The 19,557-nt window shown below is 39.8% G+C and overlaps 1 long non-coding RNA gene across 5 annotated transcripts; it reads left to right on the forward strand.

Moving 5' to 3' along the window:
• Positions 1-13,053: 13,053 nt before the first annotated feature.
• Positions 13,054-17,459, forward strand: LOC135539524 (uncharacterized). Of its 5 annotated transcripts, none has more exons than XR_010455629.1 (6): positions 13,054-13,273; positions 13,680-13,852; positions 13,996-14,074; positions 14,172-14,335; positions 14,581-14,634; positions 14,810-17,459. It is a non-coding gene; the product is annotated as an uncharacterized LOC135539524 (long non-coding RNA). The 5 variants fall into 5 exon arrangements; XR_010455630.1 differs by having other exon boundaries at positions 13,697-13,852; XR_010455627.1 differs by having other exon boundaries at positions 13,054-13,152.
• Positions 17,460-19,557: the final 2,098 nt, after the last annotated feature.

Below are 19,557 nucleotides of genomic sequence, written 5' to 3' on the forward strand. Positions count from 1 at the left end.
GGGGAGTTTGGATTGGTCTGCCATATAGCACCCATTTATCTATTTGAGCTGGTCTGTGTGTCAAGGTAATCCTAACACAGCTTTTTTATGTATCACATAGTAAAACTGGATAAGCCTAATGTCAAGTTTGAGTGTACTGTTAGCTAGCTAACGTTACGTGTATGCTCTCCACATTCTGGAGGACCGAGTTTTGAAATCAGTGGAATTTTAGTATGATGGCTAAGGAGATGGAGAAAAAAAGCCTGTCTCCGGATTTCATCTTCAAACTAAGGGCAACCATGGCATCCGACAGGAGACGCGTCCATCCATGATGTATATAGGTAAGATAATGTAACTCGCTAGACTTTCAAATATTACATGTTTAAAGTTGACTGAAAGTGGTTTCATTTCAAGTTAAAGTGTTGGCTGGCCCGCTAGCTAATGTTACGTGTATGATCTTATTATTCGTATCTCAGAGCCATTTGCCTGACTAGTTATAGCCTAATGTTAGCCAGCTAACATTGAACCTGATTGGTTAGCTCCCTGCAGATTCATGCAGCGTAGTAACGTCATGAGCTGGAATTATGGTTCATTGTTTAGCTAGCAACATGTCTTAACAAAAGACTCTCATCTGAGTGTGTCAGCCTAACTAACTCTGCTAGGGCAAGTAAAATGGTCAGAGTGGGGTGTTTTCTCATTCGGGTCTGGAAGTAGCTAGCCAATGTTAGCCAGTTAGCTTGGGTGCTTGACTGCTGTTATGTTCAGAACGTTCGGATCAACCCTACTCATCGGCCAGAGTGTCCAGTGTGCGCTCTGAGAGCGAAATGCTCTGAATTTTCGAACGGACAATCTGACAGCACAGTGGCAGTCACCAACGCTCTGGTTAACATAACAACCTAACCAGTTCTGCTAGGGCAAGTAATGTTCAGTGAGCTGTTCTCTCATTTGTGTCTGGAAGTAAGTTAACAAACAAGCTAGCAAGTTAACCTCTCTGCGCACCAAACCCGTTAGCGGGATTACATTCGACAACATACGATGATCGCTACATAAATAGTCATATTAAACATTCATGAAAATACAAGTGTCTCACATGGTTCGAAAGCCTAGAATCTTGCTAATCTAACTGCATTGTCAGATTAAAAAATTATTTATTGCGAAAGAATACGCTGTGATTATCTGAGCACAGACCCCCATACCAAACTACTTATTCAGCCAGCACTTGCGTAACAAAATCAGAGATTGCATTGCATCGTTTACCTTTGAAGATCATGCTCTGGTTGCAATCCCAAGGCTCATTGTTACACAATGAATGGTCTTTTGTTCGGTTAAATCCATTTTTTATAGCCTAACACAAAACATTTTGTGAACGCTTATCTCGTTGAATTTTGTGTCATTCAATTTTCGACGTAACATCCAACGTAAAATAGACAGACTTCCCCTGACTTTATCCAGTCATGTTTGGTTTCCTTGCAATCAACTGTTTGTTTATAACACAACCAAACCTGATGGGTCATTTTGCGGGACGTATTGACCCGGAAAAAACGATTGGAAGACAACAAGTGACGAGCCCATTGTGCACCAATTATATGACCACTGTCTTGTTGATTGACTGTATTTTAACCCAATGGCCACTGATCATTTTGAAATCTAGCTGGGTAGATAGCCAATGAGCAGAGGTAAACGGCAATATCCCATGATTCTTTGTTGTAAGAGAAACCTTTCCATTGAACGCTGGTGTAAGGACCGTTCTTTTGCCATTGCCAATTCAACCGTGAAGGAGCAAAGCTTATTACGCACAGCAGTATTTCGGTGACTTGCATCTTTAGCTGTTTATTTATCCAACATCATGGCGAATAAGTCAAGGAAAGCTAATTCGAAGACTAGATATACGAATGTAGAAACAATTTTAGAGGAAATTCATTGTGAAAGTGAGACAGATCTATTTTTTGAAGACTCCATTTTGAAGACTCTGAAACTGAGGCATATTTTTTGAATGGAGAGGACATTGTTTTGGACTGGTAAGTTGCTCTCATGCTAATGGCGTTGTTTGAAATTAATATGAAATATTATTTGTGATTGTTTTTACATTTTATTAGCAAAATATAAAAATGTAATGAAATGGGTAAAGTACACATTAGCTAGTCATTGTGTGAGGGTCTGTTTATTTGTATGAGAACGACCATAGCCTATGTCTATATATATTTATTTATATTTTATTTATTTATATATATATTTATGCTATATACCACATGTTCAGTGACCCTCTGCTTTACATCAGAAAGAGACTGCTATGGCATCTGTCATCAGCAGCAGAATATTGTCTAGAGTTTTGGCAAAGTTGGTGGGGTTATATGGCAAAGTGGGTGGGGGCTAGGGTCAGTATGTTATATCTGGAGGTCTTTTCCTGTCTTATCCGGTGTCTTGTGTGAATTTAAGTCTGCTCTCTCTTTCTCTCCTATCTCTCGGAGGACCTGAGCCCTTAGACCATGCTTCAGGACTACCTGCCATGATGACTCCTTGCTGTCCCCAGTCCACCCGGCCTTGCTGCTGTTCCAGTTTCAACTGTTCTGCCTGCGGCTATGGAACCATAAACTGTTCATTTTTACTCTTGAGGTGCTTTCCTGTTGCACCCTCTACAACCACTGTGATCTCCACCCGGCACAGCCAAAAGAGGACTGGCCACCCCTCATAGCCTGGTTCCTATGGAGTTTTTCCTCGCCACCATGCTTCTACACCTGCATTGCTTGCTGTTTGGGGTTTTAGGCTGGGGCTATATAAATAGATTTGATTTGATAGAGGACTGAGGGTCTTCCAAATATTTAAAGTGTGTAAATAGTTACCCATATTATTTTGTAAATGTGTATATATATATATATATATCAGTGCCTTGCGACAGTATTCGGCCCCCTTGAACTTTGCAACCTTTTGCCACATTTCAGGCTTCAAACATAAAGATATAAAACTGTATTTTTTGTGAAGAATCAACAACAAGTGGGACACAATCATGAAGTGGAATGACATTTATTGGATATTTCAAACTTTTTTAACAAATCAAAAATTGGGCGTGCAAAATTATTCAGCCCCTTTACTTTCAGTGCAGCAAACTCTCTCCAGAAGTTCAGTGAGGGTCTCTGAATGATCCAATGTTGACCTAAATGACTAATGATGATAAATACAATCCACCTGTGTGTAATCAAGTCTCCGTATAAATGCACCTGCACTGTGATAGTCTCAGAGGTCCGTTAAAAGCGCAGAGAGCATCATGAAGAACAAGGAACACACCAGGCAGGTCCGAGATGCTGTTGTGAAGAAGTTTAAAGCCGGATTTGGATACAAAAAGATTTCCCAAGCTTTAAACATCCCAAGGAGCACTGTGCAAGCGATAATATTGAAATGGAAGGAGTATCAGACCACTGCAAATCTACCAAGACCTGGCCGTCCCTCTGATCTTTCAGCTCATACAAGGAGAAGACTGATCAGAGATGCAGCCAAGAGGCCCATGATCACTCTGGATGAACTGCAGAGATCTACAGCTGAGGTGGGAGACTGTCCATAGGACAACAATCAGTCGTATATTGCACAAATCTGGCCTTTATGGAAGAGTGGCAAGAAGAAAGCCATTTCTTAAAGATATCCATAAAAAGTGTCGTTTAAAGTTTGCCACAAGCCACCTGGGAGACACACCAAACATGTGGAAGAAGGTGCTCTGGTCAGATGAAACCAAAATTGAACTTTTTGGCAACAATGCAAAACGTTATGTTTGGCGTAAAAGCAACACAGCTCATCACCCTGAACACACCATACCCACTGTCAAACATGGTGGTGGCAGCATCATGGTTTGGGCCTGCTTTTCTTCAGCAGGGACAGGTAAGATGGTTAAAATTGATGGGAAGATGGATGGAGCCAAATACAGGACCATCCTGGAAGAAAACCTGATGGAGTCTGCAAAAGACCTGAGACTGGGACGGAGATTTGTCTTCCAACAAGACAATGATCCAAAACATAAAGCACAATCTACAATGGAATGGTTCAAAAATAAACATATCCAGGTGTTAGAATGGCCAAGTCAAAGTCCAGGCCTGAATCCAATCGAGAATCTGTAGAAAGAACTGAAAACTGCTGTTCACAAATGCTCTTCATCCAACCTCACTGAGCTCGAGCTGTTTTGCAAGGAGGAATGGGAAAATTTTCAGTCTCTCGATGTGCAAAACTGATAGAGACATACCCCAAACGACTTACAGCTGTAATCGCAGCAAAAGGTGGCGCTACAAAGTATTAACTTAAGGGGGCTGAATAATTTTGAGCGCCCAATTTTTCAGTTTTTGATTTGTTAAAAAAGTTTGAAATATCCAATAAATGTCGTTCCACTTCATGATTGTGTCCCACTTGTTGTTGATTCTTCACAAAAAAATACAGTTTTATATCTTTATGTTTGAAGCCTGAAATGTGGCAAAAGGTCACAAAGTTCAAGGGTGCCAAATACTTTCGCAAGGCACTATATATATATATATATTATTTTATAAATAATTATTTGTTTTCCCCTATTTTTTTTTATTATTTTTTTTTTCACATTTTTTTGTGTGTGTTAGAATACCATTTTGGTATATAGTTATTTGTTTCAAAATGTATACCTTCACCAATTTGGCCATTTGGGTACATTTGGGCTACTTGTGTGGGACACCTGGGTGACTTCATGATAAATGTCATGTAGCACACTCATTTTGGTTATCATTCACTTTGCACAAGTACTGTTGCCCTCTTATATTTTTCACTGAAATTGTCCCCATCATCCTATCTGAATGTTTGTTTTATCTTGTTCATTTTAAAGATGATGATGTAAAAATAAAAAACGTATGTTTTTTTTCATTGTTTTATCCAAACCAATTCTATTGTCTTATATTCTCCTACATTCAATTCACATTTACACAAACTTCAGTGTTTTCTTTCAAATGGTACCAAGAATATGCATATCCTTGGTTCTGTGCCTGAGCTACAGGCTGTTAGATTTGGGTATGTCTTCAGGCGGAAATTGCACAAAGTAGGGGGGGAGCTCTAAGAGGTTTTAAATCCAAACTGGTTCTCTAGTAATAAAAACATATACCAATTTCATTTAAGGACCAAAAAATTGACAGCTGTGCCATATAAATTGCAAAATACTTGGGAAGAGATTTTCGATGTACCCACTCCATGGCACATGGTTTATGAATTGATACTCAAAACAATGCCGGATTCAAAACTTCACATTTTTCAATTTAAATTACTATTCAAAATTCTTGCAACCAATAGAATGTTATATATATATATATATATGGGGGATAAAATCAACTCTAAAGATTTTACCGTGAGGAGGCAGTCATTAGATAATTTATTTTGGTATTGTCCATATGTAGCACAAGTCCAGGAATGGCTGAAGAATTGTAACATTTACCTAGAACGAGCGCTGCAGATAGCAATACTGGGTGATTTGAAAAGCCATAGTCAATCAATCAATAATATATTTTAGCAAAAATGTTTATTTTAAATTTACAATCTGTAGGAGCTATGAGAATAGAAAGGTTCAGTACTTTTGTGAAGCATCACAGCACAGTTGAAAAATATATGGAAAATAGAAATCCAAAATGGATGGTATTGAGAGATAGATGGGAGGGGTTGAATGGAGCTGAAGGGTGGGACTTATAACAAGATAACCAATGTAAAACATATGGGTTCTGTAAAATGTTTATAGGTTCAGACATTTTGTGAAATAGCACAGTTACAAATATAAATCAAACTAGATGTACATCAGAAATAGAGGAAGGACTTAAAAACAAACAAAATATAACTATTGTAAAATAGATTGTGTCTGTAAAATGTGTATAAGATGTATAAACTGAAGGTAGAAGCCTAAGTGTCATTGTTTATTAGTTTACTCCAATTGGGGGAAGGGTGGTTGGGCTTGCGGGGAATAATAAAGGTATATTCTAAAATAAAAGTACGTAGATCCACCCCTTAAAAAAAGTTAGCTTCGGCGCTTGATTGCTGTTTGTACAGAACTCTCGGATCAACCCTTAATGGGGCTAGGCATCCTGCTAGCGGGACACCTGTCGACAACTTCCGGTGAAAACAGAGGCCGCGCAATTCAAATAAGTAAACATAAAAATTTTGAATATTAAACATTTAGATACATACAAGTGTCTTATATAGGTTAAGAGCTTTAATTATTGTTAATCTAACTGACTGTCCGATTTACAATAGGCTTTACAGCGAAAGCATGCCATACGATTGTTTGAGGATGGCTCCCCATATCAACATATTTTTCCACCGGCACAGGCTTCATAAAATATTAATATTAAATATTCACTTACTTTTTGAAAATCTTCCTCTGAATTGCAATACAAAGGGTCCCAGCTACAACATGTGGTGTTGTTTTGTTAGATAAAATCCTTCTTTATATCCCAAAAAGTCTGTTTAGTTGGCGCCATCGATTTGAGTAATCCACTCGTTCAACATGCAGAGAAAAGAATCCAAAAAGATACCACTAAACTTTTGTTAAAACAAGTCCAAATACGTTGCTAGCCAATCCTCAAGTACCCTAAAATGTAATTAAACTATAATATTTCCTACGCAAACAAGTATGTTCAATAGAAAAACGATATTAGCATGTGCACGATCTCTTCGCCGCACTCACACAGACTGATTTCCAACTCTGAGTCCCAGTACTAACACTCATAATTCTTCCTCGTTTTGGAAGAAACAAGCCTGAAACCTTGAACAAAGACTCTTGAAATCTAGTGGAAGCCATAGGAATTGCAATCTGGGAGCTGGATTTGGATATGCCCCTATACTTTTCATTGTAAGAGCATGGGCTCTCAACATTTTTTTTTATTCTGGTTGGATTTTCTTTGGATTTTCTCCTACCATATCTATTGTGTTATAGTCTCATACATTATTTTAACATTTCTACAAACTTCAAAGTGTTTTCTATCCAATGGTACCAATTACAGTGGGGCAAAAAAGTATTTAGTCAGCCACCAATTGTGCAAGTTAAAAAGATGAGAGGCCTGTAATTTTCATCATAGGTACACTTCAACTATGACAGATAAAATGAGAAAAAACAACAGAAAATCACATTGTAGGGTTTTTAATGAATTTATTTGCAAATGATGGTGGAAAATAAGTATTTGGTCAATAACAAAAGTTTATCTCAATACTTTGTTATATACACTTTGTTGGCAATGACAGAGGTCAAATGTTTTCTGTAAATCTTCACAAGGTTTTCACACACTGTTGCTGGTATTTTGGCCCATTCCTCCATGCAGATCCCCTCTAGCGCAGTGATGTTTTGGGGCTGTTGCTGGGCAACGTGGACTTTCAACTCCCTCCAAAGATTTTCTATGGTGTTGAGATCTGGATAGGCATCTCCTGGCTTCTGGGCTTGAGTAAACAGGCAGTTTACTTTGGGCATGTGAGGCTGACAGGAAGTGGAGAAAAATTGGCCCTAGCTTGAAAAAGATTTATTAAAGAGATGGGTTGGGCTAAAGCTTAAACCTCTATATGATCGGTGTCCCTATAGCGGGACGGTTGTTGCTGACTAGAATGATGTTGTAAGTAACAGCCTATTTTCCAGGACAAAATCCCAGGACAGACATGTCTTAAATGTGCAGAAAGCTTACATTCTTGTTAATCTAACTGCACTGTCCAATTTGCAGTAGCTATTACAGTGAAAAAATCCCATGCAATTGTTTGAGGAGAGTGCACAACAACAAACGTTTATCACTCTAATTGGTTTGATACGTTCACCTCTAAAGGTAAATAATGTACTTACATTCAGTAATCTTGCTCTGATTTGTCATCCTGAGGGTCCCAGAGATAAAAATAAATTTAAAAAAGTGGCCTAGTTTTGTTTGATAAAATCCATTTTTATATTAAAATGTAGGAACTGGGTTCTACAGTTGGAAGCCCCTTCTTTTATGGCCCCACACCCTGGGATTGTGTAAATTTACATTTTTTTTACCACAAGATTTTTGTATGTTCTCTGTAGTTATGTTCTTGGAAATGTATCAATTGACCAATTCGGCACATTTGGGAAGACTTGATTCAAAATGTTGTGCAGTAATGTAATGCTTCACTGGATCAGCCTGAAACGTTGCACACACACTGCTGTTCTGGTGGCCAACATCTAAATTGCACCTAATCTACTATGTGATGTTATGGCCTTTCTCTTGCATTTCAAAGACGATAGGAAAAAAATGTTTGTATTATGTTTTACCAGATCTAATGTGGTATATTGTCCTACATTGATTTCACATTTCCACAAACTTCAAAGTGTTTCCTTTCAAATGGTATCAAGAATATGCATATCCTTGCTTCAGGTCCTAGCTTCAGGCAGTTAGATTTGAGTATGTCATTTTAGGCGATTTAAATTTGTTAAAAGGGGTCCGATCCATCACGTGGACTGGGACATGTTTCGTATTGCGTCAAATAACAACATTGACGAATACGCTGATTCGGTGTGCGAGTTCATTAGAACGTGCGTTGAAGATGTCGTTCCCATAGCAACGATTAAAACATTCCCTAACCAGAAACCTTGGATTGATGGCAGCATTCGTGTGAAACTGAAAGCGCGAACCACTGCTTTCAATCAGGGCAAGGTGTCTGGTAACATGACTGAATACAAACAATGCAGCTATTCCCTCCGTAAGGCTATCAAACAAGCTAAGCGTCAGTACAGAGACAAAGTAGAATCCCAATTCAACGGCTCAGACACAAGAGGCATGCGGCAGGGTCTACAGTCAATCACGGACTACAGGAAGAAATCCAGCCCAGTCACGGACCAGGATGTCTTGCTCCCAGGCAGACTAAATAACTTTTTTGCCCGCTTTGAGGACAATACAGTGCCACTGACACTGCCTGCAACGGAAAAATGCGGTCTCTCCTTCACTGCAGCCGAGGTGAGTAAAACATTTAAACGTGTTAACCCTCGCAAGGCTGCAGGCCCAGACGGCATCCCCAGCCGCGCCCTCAGAGCATGCGCAGACCAGCTGGCTGGTGTGTTTACGGACATATTCAATCAATCCCTATACCAGTCTGCTGTTCCCACATGCTTCAAGAGGGCCACCATCGTTCCTGTTCCCAAGAAAGCTAAGGTAACTGAGCTAAACGACTACCGCCCCGTAGCACTCACTTCCGTCATCATGAAGTGCTTTGAGAGACTAGTCAAGGACCATATCACCTCCACCCTACCTGACTCCCTAGACCCACTCCAATTTGCTTACCGCTCAAATAGGTCAAATAGGTCCACAGACGATGCAATCTCAACCACACTGCACACTGCCTAACCCATCTGGACAAGAGGAATACCTATGTGAGAATGCTGTTCATCGACTACAGCTCGGCATTCAACACCATAGTACCCTCCAAGCTCGTCATCAAGCTCGAGACCCTGGGTCTCGACCCCGCCCTGTGCAACTGGGTACTGGACTTCCTAACGGGCCGCCCCCAGGTGGTGAGGGTAGGTAACAACATCTCCTCCCCGCTGATCCTCAACACTGGGACCCCACAAGGGTGCGTTCTGAGCCCTCTCCTGTACTCCCTGTTCACCCACGACTGCGTGGCCACGCACGCCTCCAACTCAATCATCAAGTTTGCGGACGACACAACAGTGGTAGGCTTGATTACCAACAACGACGAGACGGCCTACAGGGAGGAGGTGAGGGCCCTCGGAGTGTGGTGTCAGGAAAATAACCTCACACTCAACGTCAACAAAACTAAGGAGATGATTGTGGACTTCAGGAAACAGCAGAGGAAACACCCCCCTATCCACATCGATGGAACAGTAGTGGAGAGAGTAGCAAGTTTTAAGTTCCTCGGCATACACATCACAGACAAACTGAATTGGTCCACTCACACAGACAGCATCGTGAAGAAGGCGCAGCAGCGCCTCTTCAACCTCAGGAGGCTGAAGAAATTTGGCTTGTCACCAAAAGCACTCACAAACTTCTACAGAGGCACAATCGAGAGCATCCTGGCGGGCTGTATCACCGCCTGGTAAGGCTCTCCAGAGGGTAGTGAGGTCTGCACAACGCATCATCGGGGGCAAACTACCTGCCCTCCAGGACACCTACACCACCCGATGTTACAGGAAGGCCATAAAGATCATCAAGGACATCTACCACCCGAGCCACTGCCTGCTCACCCCGCTATCATCCAGAAGGCGAGGTCAGTACAGGTGCATCAAAGCTGGGACCGAGAGACTGAAAAACAGCTTCTATCTCAAGGCCATCAGACTGTTAAACAGCCACCACTAACATTGAGTGGCTGCTGCCTACACACTGACACTGACTCAACTCCAGCCACTTTAATAATGGGAATTAATGGGAAATGTTGTAAATATATCACTAGCCACTTTAAACAATGCTACCTTATATAATGTTACTTACCCTACATTATTCATCTCATATGCATACCTATATACTGTACTCTATATCATCGACTGCATCCTTATGTAATACATGTATCACTAGCCACTCTAACTATGCCACTTTGTTTACATACTCATCTCACATGTATATACTGTACTCGATACCATCTACTGTATCTTGCCTATGCTGCTCTGTACCATCACTCACTCATATATCCTTATGTACATAGTCTTTATCCCCTTACACTGTGTATAAGACAGTAGATTAGGAATTGTTAGTTAGATTACTTGTTGGTTATTACTGCATTGTCGGAACTAGAAGCACAAGCATTTCGCTACACTCGCATTAACATCTGCTAACCATGTGTATGTGACAAATAAAATTTGATTTGATTTGATTTGATCCTTATGAGGTGTGAACAATGGAAGGGTACAGACAAAGAAGCTCTCTCCAGTAGTAGTACCAAAACATTCAAAGGCCATTTTCTCAAAAGTGAAATTAAGTTGATCAACTTTCAAAGCAAAATTATGTTCTCATTGTTCCTCAACTGTACTGCATGATATACAATTTTATCTCTACTTTTATCTAATGTAAAAAACACCATTTCAAACGTTGCTACATAAGACATATACAGACGTGGTGCAATAGGATATATACATATTTTACATTGTAATACACTACCCTACAAGTCATTGTGTGCTGGAGCTATGGGTTTATTTTTCAATTGTCACTAGGCCTACACATTCACACTCAAACTATATTGAATGGGGGATGCATAACTACTTTTCACTGAAGATGGGAACAAGGTATGATATTCAACTTCAATCGAAGACCTTAAAATCATGCCTGACAAGACCAATGAAATCATAACAGTGTCCTAATATAGTGTGGATACAAGAGTAGCCTATTCTACAATAATGTGCTTGTATTAGTCATCTAAATGATTAATTAAATTGGAAATGTGGATGGGTACGCTACTTCATTCAATGATTATGGTATTGCACAAGGTAGGGGCGGCAAGTAGCCTGGTGGTTAGAGTGTTGAATCCCCGAGCTGACAAGGTAAAAATCTGTTTTTCTGCCCCTGAACAAGGCAGTTAACCCAGTGTTTTTTGTTCTTATCTGAGCTTCCGTAGTTAAATAAATGTAAAATAAAAAAATAAATAAAGATACTGGAGTAGCATATAATCTACAATAGTAATGTCATTGAATGTGCTATCGTATAACTTATTTCATTGATGAATGAAATTGTAAATGGGGATGGGTAGGCTACTTCATTCAGTGAATATTGAATGTCTTGCTATCTCTGGGAGTATGTTAATGAAGGCTTTTCAGCTGTTGAACTGTTGAGCAAGATCAAACTAATTTCTAAATCTATCTTTCTTTTAGCCAAGAAGTGATGAGCCAGAGCAACCAATCAGTGTCACTGTAGCTGTTCTACCCACCACCCACACAGCTCTCCCACTACAAGCAACCACATCCTCTTCTCCTGTTCAATTAATTTGCCGGCACACTGAAAAGGACTGTACATGCATACCTCTGTGCCCATCTCATTGCAACATGATCCATCCAAGGTCAAAGCTGGAAGCCTAAAATGTGAGAAATGTAGACAAGATGAGTAGTGTGTGTTGTGTATGGATGGCGTTCCAAGAAAAGACATGAGAAAAGGGCAAAGGAGATAGTGATGAGAGTGAGAGCATACAGTATGACAATAAAGACCCCTTGGGATCTAAAATGAGTGGGGGTGCCCTCGTGTCTCCTTTTTATTCTTTTGAGGATACTACAGTCACCCCTGGTGGAGGTTCTTGGAACACTGCTATTTAAATCTGAGCAGAGGTTGACAAAAACCTTTATCTCGAATACCAGGCAGATGTTTGAGTACAGAATTAAAAGTGTGTAAACTTACAGGTTAAACTTTTCGAGTACACTCTTTGAGAAAGGGGTTCCAGCATGGTTCTGTGGCTGTCACCAAAGGAGAACACTTTTTGGTTCCAGGGAGAAGTCTTTTTGGTTCCATGTAGAACCCTGTGGAATGGAGCCCAAAAGGGTTCTACCTAGACACAGAAGGGGTTCTACCTGTAACCAAAAAGGGTTCTCCTATGGGGACGGTGGAAGATTCATTTTAGTTTGTAGATAGCACCTTTTTTCTGAGTGTAGGCCTATATTGCAGTGGTGGTTCTGTGGTTTTCTGTAAAAAAAAATACAAATGTCATTGGTGGTGGTGGGAGTTTAGATAATCAGAATTACTTTGAAACATCCCCACTTTAGCACACATTTGCAAACTGGCAAAGTAACCTATGTGTGCTGAGGCATGTGTGATCACTTAACATTGACAGGACTGACAAAAAAAGACCTGCTCACATGCAAACAAAAGATAACATGTGTTTAACTTGCATCGTTATGCAATTATCAGGAGATACAAATAGCTAATCCTGGCTACCAATGTTCTAGCATTCATTTACTGAGGCAAGCAGATCAGAGATGTCAAGGTGGTACCCAAGCATATGCCATGTTTATGTGACACACACAAATATGTATGGTCATATTTTCGATGTTTTATTTTGTTTGTTATTTTATGGAGCCATCCCTTGTATCATTTTCTAGGCCTCCCAGGTATTTAAATGTAATGTATGTATATGATTACTACCGATAGGGGGAGCTGTGATGCCAATGGAGTGAGTTAGTGAGATCTTGGAGATTTCTTCAATCTTGGAGAAAGACTATTACTGAAAATGAACATTTCTCCGTCTCGTCATTTTACTCTATTAATTCAGGTATATAATGTGCAAAAGTGCCATGTGACTCAAAATATTGAGGTAACATGGTTAATTAGATACACCATGAGTTTGGTGATGTTTGAAGGCAATTGAAGGGAGTTTTCAGAGTGAAAAACTGGTTGGTATTTTTCCCTTTGTAAGTAATGGGGTTTGTGAGGTTGCTAATGGTTCACATGTAAGAGAAAGGATTAAGATGGCGTCTGAACTTTCTGTACTTTTTTTTCACCAAAGTTTTATTTTCTATGAACAAAGGCTCAGTTTACTTGAGGTATTATGTAAATATGTGATGAGACGATAAAATGTGTTAGTGTCAATATTAGTACAAGAATAAGAGTTTAACAGTTCGCTAGCTTGATGCTAGCCAAGCTCAATTTGGTTAAAGTGTTGGTTAGCTCTAGGCTAGTTGGTGTCAGTGAATGTCAGCGGTTAATAATGTAATGGTTGTAGCATTGTTTTGCATAGGCCTCCAATAATTTAGCGTTTGTTTTTGAAATTGACACTTGAGTACAATATATCATGTGTAGCTGTATGGTGACTCCAGGTTTGGATGTACGGACCAAAGGGACTGACGGGTACCTGGAATGGTGGGAGGACAATCTGAAGGTAATTATCGTTGCACACAACGGTAGCGTCCAGGCCTCAAGAGTTCTCACCCTATCGCCTGATGTACGGACAGGAGCCACAGCTATTTACTGAGGTAGACAATGCAATTGTATATACAATTATTGCATATACTGTAGTATAAAAATTGTGTGATTGACTTAGCGCAAGTGATTTTTTTCTATTGCGATTTTGGTATAACGTACTTTGAGGTCACTGAAACTCCACCTGATGTGATAGAAGTTGTCAAACCAGATCAGAACACCTTCGAGGACCACCTCCAGGCACGGGTGAGAAGGATGTGGAGATCTTTGACCAGGTAAAAATTATTGTCCGCAGTTATTTATTTTCTGGCCTTCCAAGAGATGTATTTGTAATAATATGAAATATAATTGCATTTATTTCTATCAATCAAGGTGAGACTGTACATGGACAAGGCACAGGAGAAACAGAAGGAAAGCCACCAGATGAGAATCAAGGGTACCAGGTGCTTCGACATCTGGTCGAATGACAAAAGGAAGGCGAGACCTGGGAAACCTTGCTGCTCTTTCCCTTCTAGCTGGGGTTCCCATCCGTTGAGGTAAATATACAAATCTCAGATGATAACTATTTGCATTTGCCTTCTCGTATTGGGTGGCATCGCCATACTGTCAGAAGTACCAAAACTGGCCCAGGGGTTTCTCCAAATAGTTCATCTCAAGGCTAACCACTGGGTCACGTTAAGTAACCACCACTTCCAGGTAGGTACTGTTAAGGTGTATGACTCCAGGGGTCATGGCACCACCCTGGAGTTTCTCTCACAACTCATCGCTCTATCTTTTCCAGGGACCATCCCTTACCTCCCACATCAAGCCCACTGACATACAAAATTACAGACAGGTATCCTTTCTTTTGTCTGACTTTTAACATTATTGCATATTTAATCAAACATTTAAATTAAATCATTCAATAACTGTATTTTTACATACAGTACCTGATAAACCTGCAACCTGTGTGTTTGCTTGTTAACATCTGTCTCCTACCCTGTTCCCTTCACTCTGCTCCTGTTCTCCAGGACCTAGGGGTTCTGCCTAAAACCCAGACATGGATCCTCCTGATCCTCCTTTACCAACCACCCTCCAACTTTTCATTGCATAAGCTACTCTTATTGTCATGTTGTCATTATCTGCTAAGAAAGAGCAAGAAAATTATCTTACTGGGCACATAATGTGAGATGCACAGATAAGCTAAAAACACTAGCACTGCAAACACTCAGAACAAAGAGAGCAGCAGCGCATGGACTTTGCAGTTTCCCTCTTCGAGTCCCCTTTCCGAGACTGACTGCCTGTTAAAAACAAGTGACAGGCTGAATCTCCCATCCACACAGCACCCACCTCCTCTCCATTCCACACGCCAGAATTCAGTATTTCAGTCTGATTGCCATGTGAGTGTACAAAAAAATCTGTGAAAGTAAACGGACACACGTACCAAAAAAATCTAAATCTTTTTTATTTAAATTTAAAATATTGCCAGATTGGTATTCACAGGTGTTTCATGAGGCGTTTATTATTGTAAATTGTAATGTATCATTTGTTAGCTCAATATTATTCATTGTTGTAGCTATGATTTGTAAAAAATAAAATAAAAATCATTACATAATTTCTGTGTAGATAAGGGATGGCCTGTTTAAAGTGAAAACATCCCAGACAGACAAGCCAGTGTATGAATCAAATGTATTTGCATATGAATGGAGTGGAAATTGGATGACTTTGTGATCAGCAAGGTAAGTAACAATGTGTGGAGGGGGGGTCATCAAAATATACATATTTTTTACCCCGATGTCGATTTATTCATAAAAAGCAGAAGATGGCAAGTAACATTAATAGGAATACATTAGCCTGATCGGTAACAAATATGACGTGGGGAAAAGTCTGGGCCCTCATTTATCAACGTTGCGTACGAATAGAAATGTTCATAAACCATGCGTGCAATCATTTCTAAGCAAAGTGGGATATATCCATTTGTACTTATACTTGAGAATGTGTGTAAAATTTAAGTGCACCTCTGAACATGTTTACGCACAGCACCTTGAGGTAGAGAAGTCAAACTGCTAATGAAATACCATCCACCAATTGGAGAAAGGATTGACATACTGGACCCAAATCATAAACTATGATGAAAAAAGTTAATACATTAATAGTTTATTTTTCTTTTATAGACACTTAAGCTACTAGTAGTTTTCTTAGGGTGCTATCGAATACATAAACATGAAACCATTTAAGCCTAATTGAGTAAAGTTAATTAGAAAGAGTGGAATGTAAGGTTGGAGGCAATTTAGTTAAACCAGTTAAATAATATAAAAGGCAACACTGAGGCATTGTGAAAAAATGGAAAATCTTGCATTGCTGAAGGATCTGGCACAAGCTGCATTATGCAGGGAGTGTATTTTGCTGAGTGCGACGCTTGACCTATTAGATTTAGTTTTAAAGGCATATTTTGTGTCTCTGTAACCAACTCTAACCAGTATTAGACGAAACGCCCCAGTGCATACCAACGTCTTCTCCACCCTGGGAGTTTTAGCCACTGGAACATTAACAGGAGAATGCGGATCGGTCTGGCATTTTAAAACCAACCATGAGCCGAATATTGCCTGCAGTCCTCATGGCATTGTTTAATTGACCCCACAATACATACAGTTTCCGTGCAACAGGCCAGAGTGAAAAGGAATTTCCATAGCTGGATTTCCCAATGTCATTGGAGAAATTGACTGCAACCACATCACAATAAAAGCACCATTGAACAAATTCAACTTCGTCAAAACAAAAGGTTTCCATTCTGTCGATGTGCAGGTCATCTGTGATTCACATTTGGCTTTGTTGAATGTAGTGGCCAAACGGCCAGGTGGGGGACAATTCATTCACTGTGCAGAACAGTTCAGGAAGGAGCTGTTGAGGATGGATGGCTTATTGGTAAGCAACACATTTCATTTGCAAGGTTTCATTTGCCATGTTAGACCTCTACTGGGAAACTAAATGTTGTGTTCATAACTGCAGGAGACCGGGGCTACCCATTAAAAACATGGCTGATGACTCCCCTTACAAACCCCTCAAACCAACAAGAGACAACATACAACCAAGCCCACGCACGCATATGAACAGTGGAGCACACCATAGGCCTGCTGAAATGGTATTGGCTGTGCTTGTCTGGGACAGCAATACCAGCCTAGCAAGGCTTTCCTCAAATGACATTCTTTCAAATGCCATTATATGAATGTAATACAATGAAAATTCCTTTTTAGGTTTGCTACATTGTCAAGGCTTGCAGTGTGCTCCACAAGAGTCAATATACGTTTTTAGGTATCTGTTCTTCCAAATATAATCAAATCGACAAGGAAAACACGTGTACATTGCACCAGAATTTGTCTCACGTTTGACACAAACAAGTTCTTTCAATTATTGTTTCTCTCTCCAGCTGTTGCGAACATCCACCAGTTGCTGTTTGAATCTGAGAATTGATGTGTTGATCTCTTGTTGTTTCAGGACTGCGTCAGCCAAAGCAGCTGAAGTGCTCACCAACGAGGACACCCTTGTAGGCCTTGTCAGGCAAATCAGCCACCTCTGTGAAGACTTCATGTTTTGTTATATTTATTTTGTTACATATAACAAATATGTAGATGTGGCCCTTGTCTGAATATGGTTGCAAAAATAAAGCTTGACTTACCATCACTTGTTGTCTGGTATTCCTTCAGGGTCTGGGAGAGGGTCCTCAGTATCACCATCACAAATGATGCCAGACACTGAAGTCTCTCCAGTTATGCTGCCAATGTGCTGGTCCATAGCAGACAGAGAAGAGTCACTCTGCAATCTTCCTGTTGCACTTATGTCCCTTTTGTGGGTCATATTTTTTTGCATATGTTTTCAAATCTAATCATTTCTTTTTAATTTCATTAACTGTTAAATTACCACAGCTCTAACCTGCTCCCAAAGCAATATTTTTTTTACTTATTTGTAAAGTCATTGCTGAGGACTGCAGAAAGTATGGCTTGTGTTTGCTTCCACTTCAGTGATCAAAAGTTCTATTTTTGCGTCCAATGTTTTTTTTCTTTGATTTCTCCATGTTGGCGGATAGAAATTAGTGACATTTCTTGCAGCTTTAAAGGTAAGGTTTGTGAACATAAATAGTCATTTAGGGCAGTTCTTTATGTAAATGAGACTTCACGTGCACTAGCACAGTGTTTCAGAACGTGTCTGATTTATCAAGGCAAAATACTTATGTGTGTGTAAATCAAGCGTATGAGCAATTGATAAATACTAACTTTTTTTGTACTTGCGAACATTCTAAATTTTCTTCGTAAGAGTTAATTTAGAAGCTTTTCTAAGCAACATTGATAAATGAGGGACCTGGATCCAACTCAGGCTGTTGTTTGTCAAATCCAGATTAAATATAGGTCTTCATGTGTATCAAATCTGTAGGCGATTGTAGGTTAAATCGATGACAAACAGCTGAAGTGTTCAAGCTTCATCCTGACCTGTGATCAAAACAGGCTGGGGTGTTTTCGGTTCTGTTTAGGCTAAAGTTATGCATAAGAATGCGACTGCACTGAAATTAATAGCCCGATTCAATGCAAAAAAAAGTATTTATCTGTTAAACTGTTTGGTCTATGCATAGACCCATACGATTCTATATTTTTGATATTTTGCGGTAGCCTACCACTAACATTCCTCAATTGCGGAGCATTTAATACACAAACCACATTTTCCTGTGATGTTGAGGCTGAGCAAGGTCAAATCATGATGAGGTCAAATCATGATATCAGTGATTTTCAGGTCAGAGAAAGATGCCAGAGTTTCTGGATTGTGATTCCGAGTTGGGTGACCGTTCCAAAAAATGAAACCCCAGTCTGAGTTCGTTTTTTCCCGAGTTCCCTGTTGTCTTGAACGCACAGAAGTCGGAAGTCAGAGATTGACGATTTCCGAGTTGTTTTGAATGTGCCACTAGAGACCTTGACTATCCCTTATTTCTGAATAGGGCTACCTCCAACAAAGAAGCCCTTGTGTCTATATTGATGTGAGAAATAGGCATATCTACACAGTAATGGTGTCTGGCTGAAATATCAACTAGCCTAATAATTTTTGTATTGAGGTGATATGCCTATTTTAGCTAAATTGACAAATGAAATTGATTAGATTACTCTGGCAATGAAAAAAAAATTGTACATGTAGATGTTTTTAAGGTGTTCATGGTAAGATCTTTCATAATAAACTTACAAGCAAACTGACACGTAACATTACAAGACGTGAACACTACGTCGACATGACGTGTGCACTACGTATACATGACGCGTACGTCATGTTGACATCTAGTGGAAGCCATAAATATTGATTGAATGATCGTTAACATGATGTCAGCTTCAGATTTTACACACAAAGACCACAAAAGAAGTCATGTTATCACAATGGCATCATCTTCAAGGTAATTGCCACACTGTATATTCCAAACATTCCTGTTTGTTTTGACTGGAAAGTGTCTATATGCCCTTAAATGAGGACACAAAACATTTATGAAGTTGATTCATCCTGATACCTTTGAAAACCGACCTGTGATAACTCAATCGTTTGTAAACCGATGACAATGATACAAATGATCAGCACAGCAAAATGAACTAGCATGATTGAGGCTTCTATGCATACCATTGACTGTTAGCCATTGTGTGCCTTGTTTTTAAGGGGCACAGTCATACAGTTACTTAGTGATGGAGTCTCACAGTACGTGGCGGTACAAGAGTAACAGAGAGAAAGCTGTTGAAGATGCATGTCTGTTTTG

This window comes from Oncorhynchus masou, chromosome 5 (genome assembly GCF_036934945.1).
Source record: "Oncorhynchus masou masou isolate Uvic2021 chromosome 5, UVic_Omas_1.1, whole genome shotgun sequence".
Taxonomy (NCBI): Eukaryota; Metazoa; Chordata; class Actinopteri; order Salmoniformes; family Salmonidae; genus Oncorhynchus; species Oncorhynchus masou.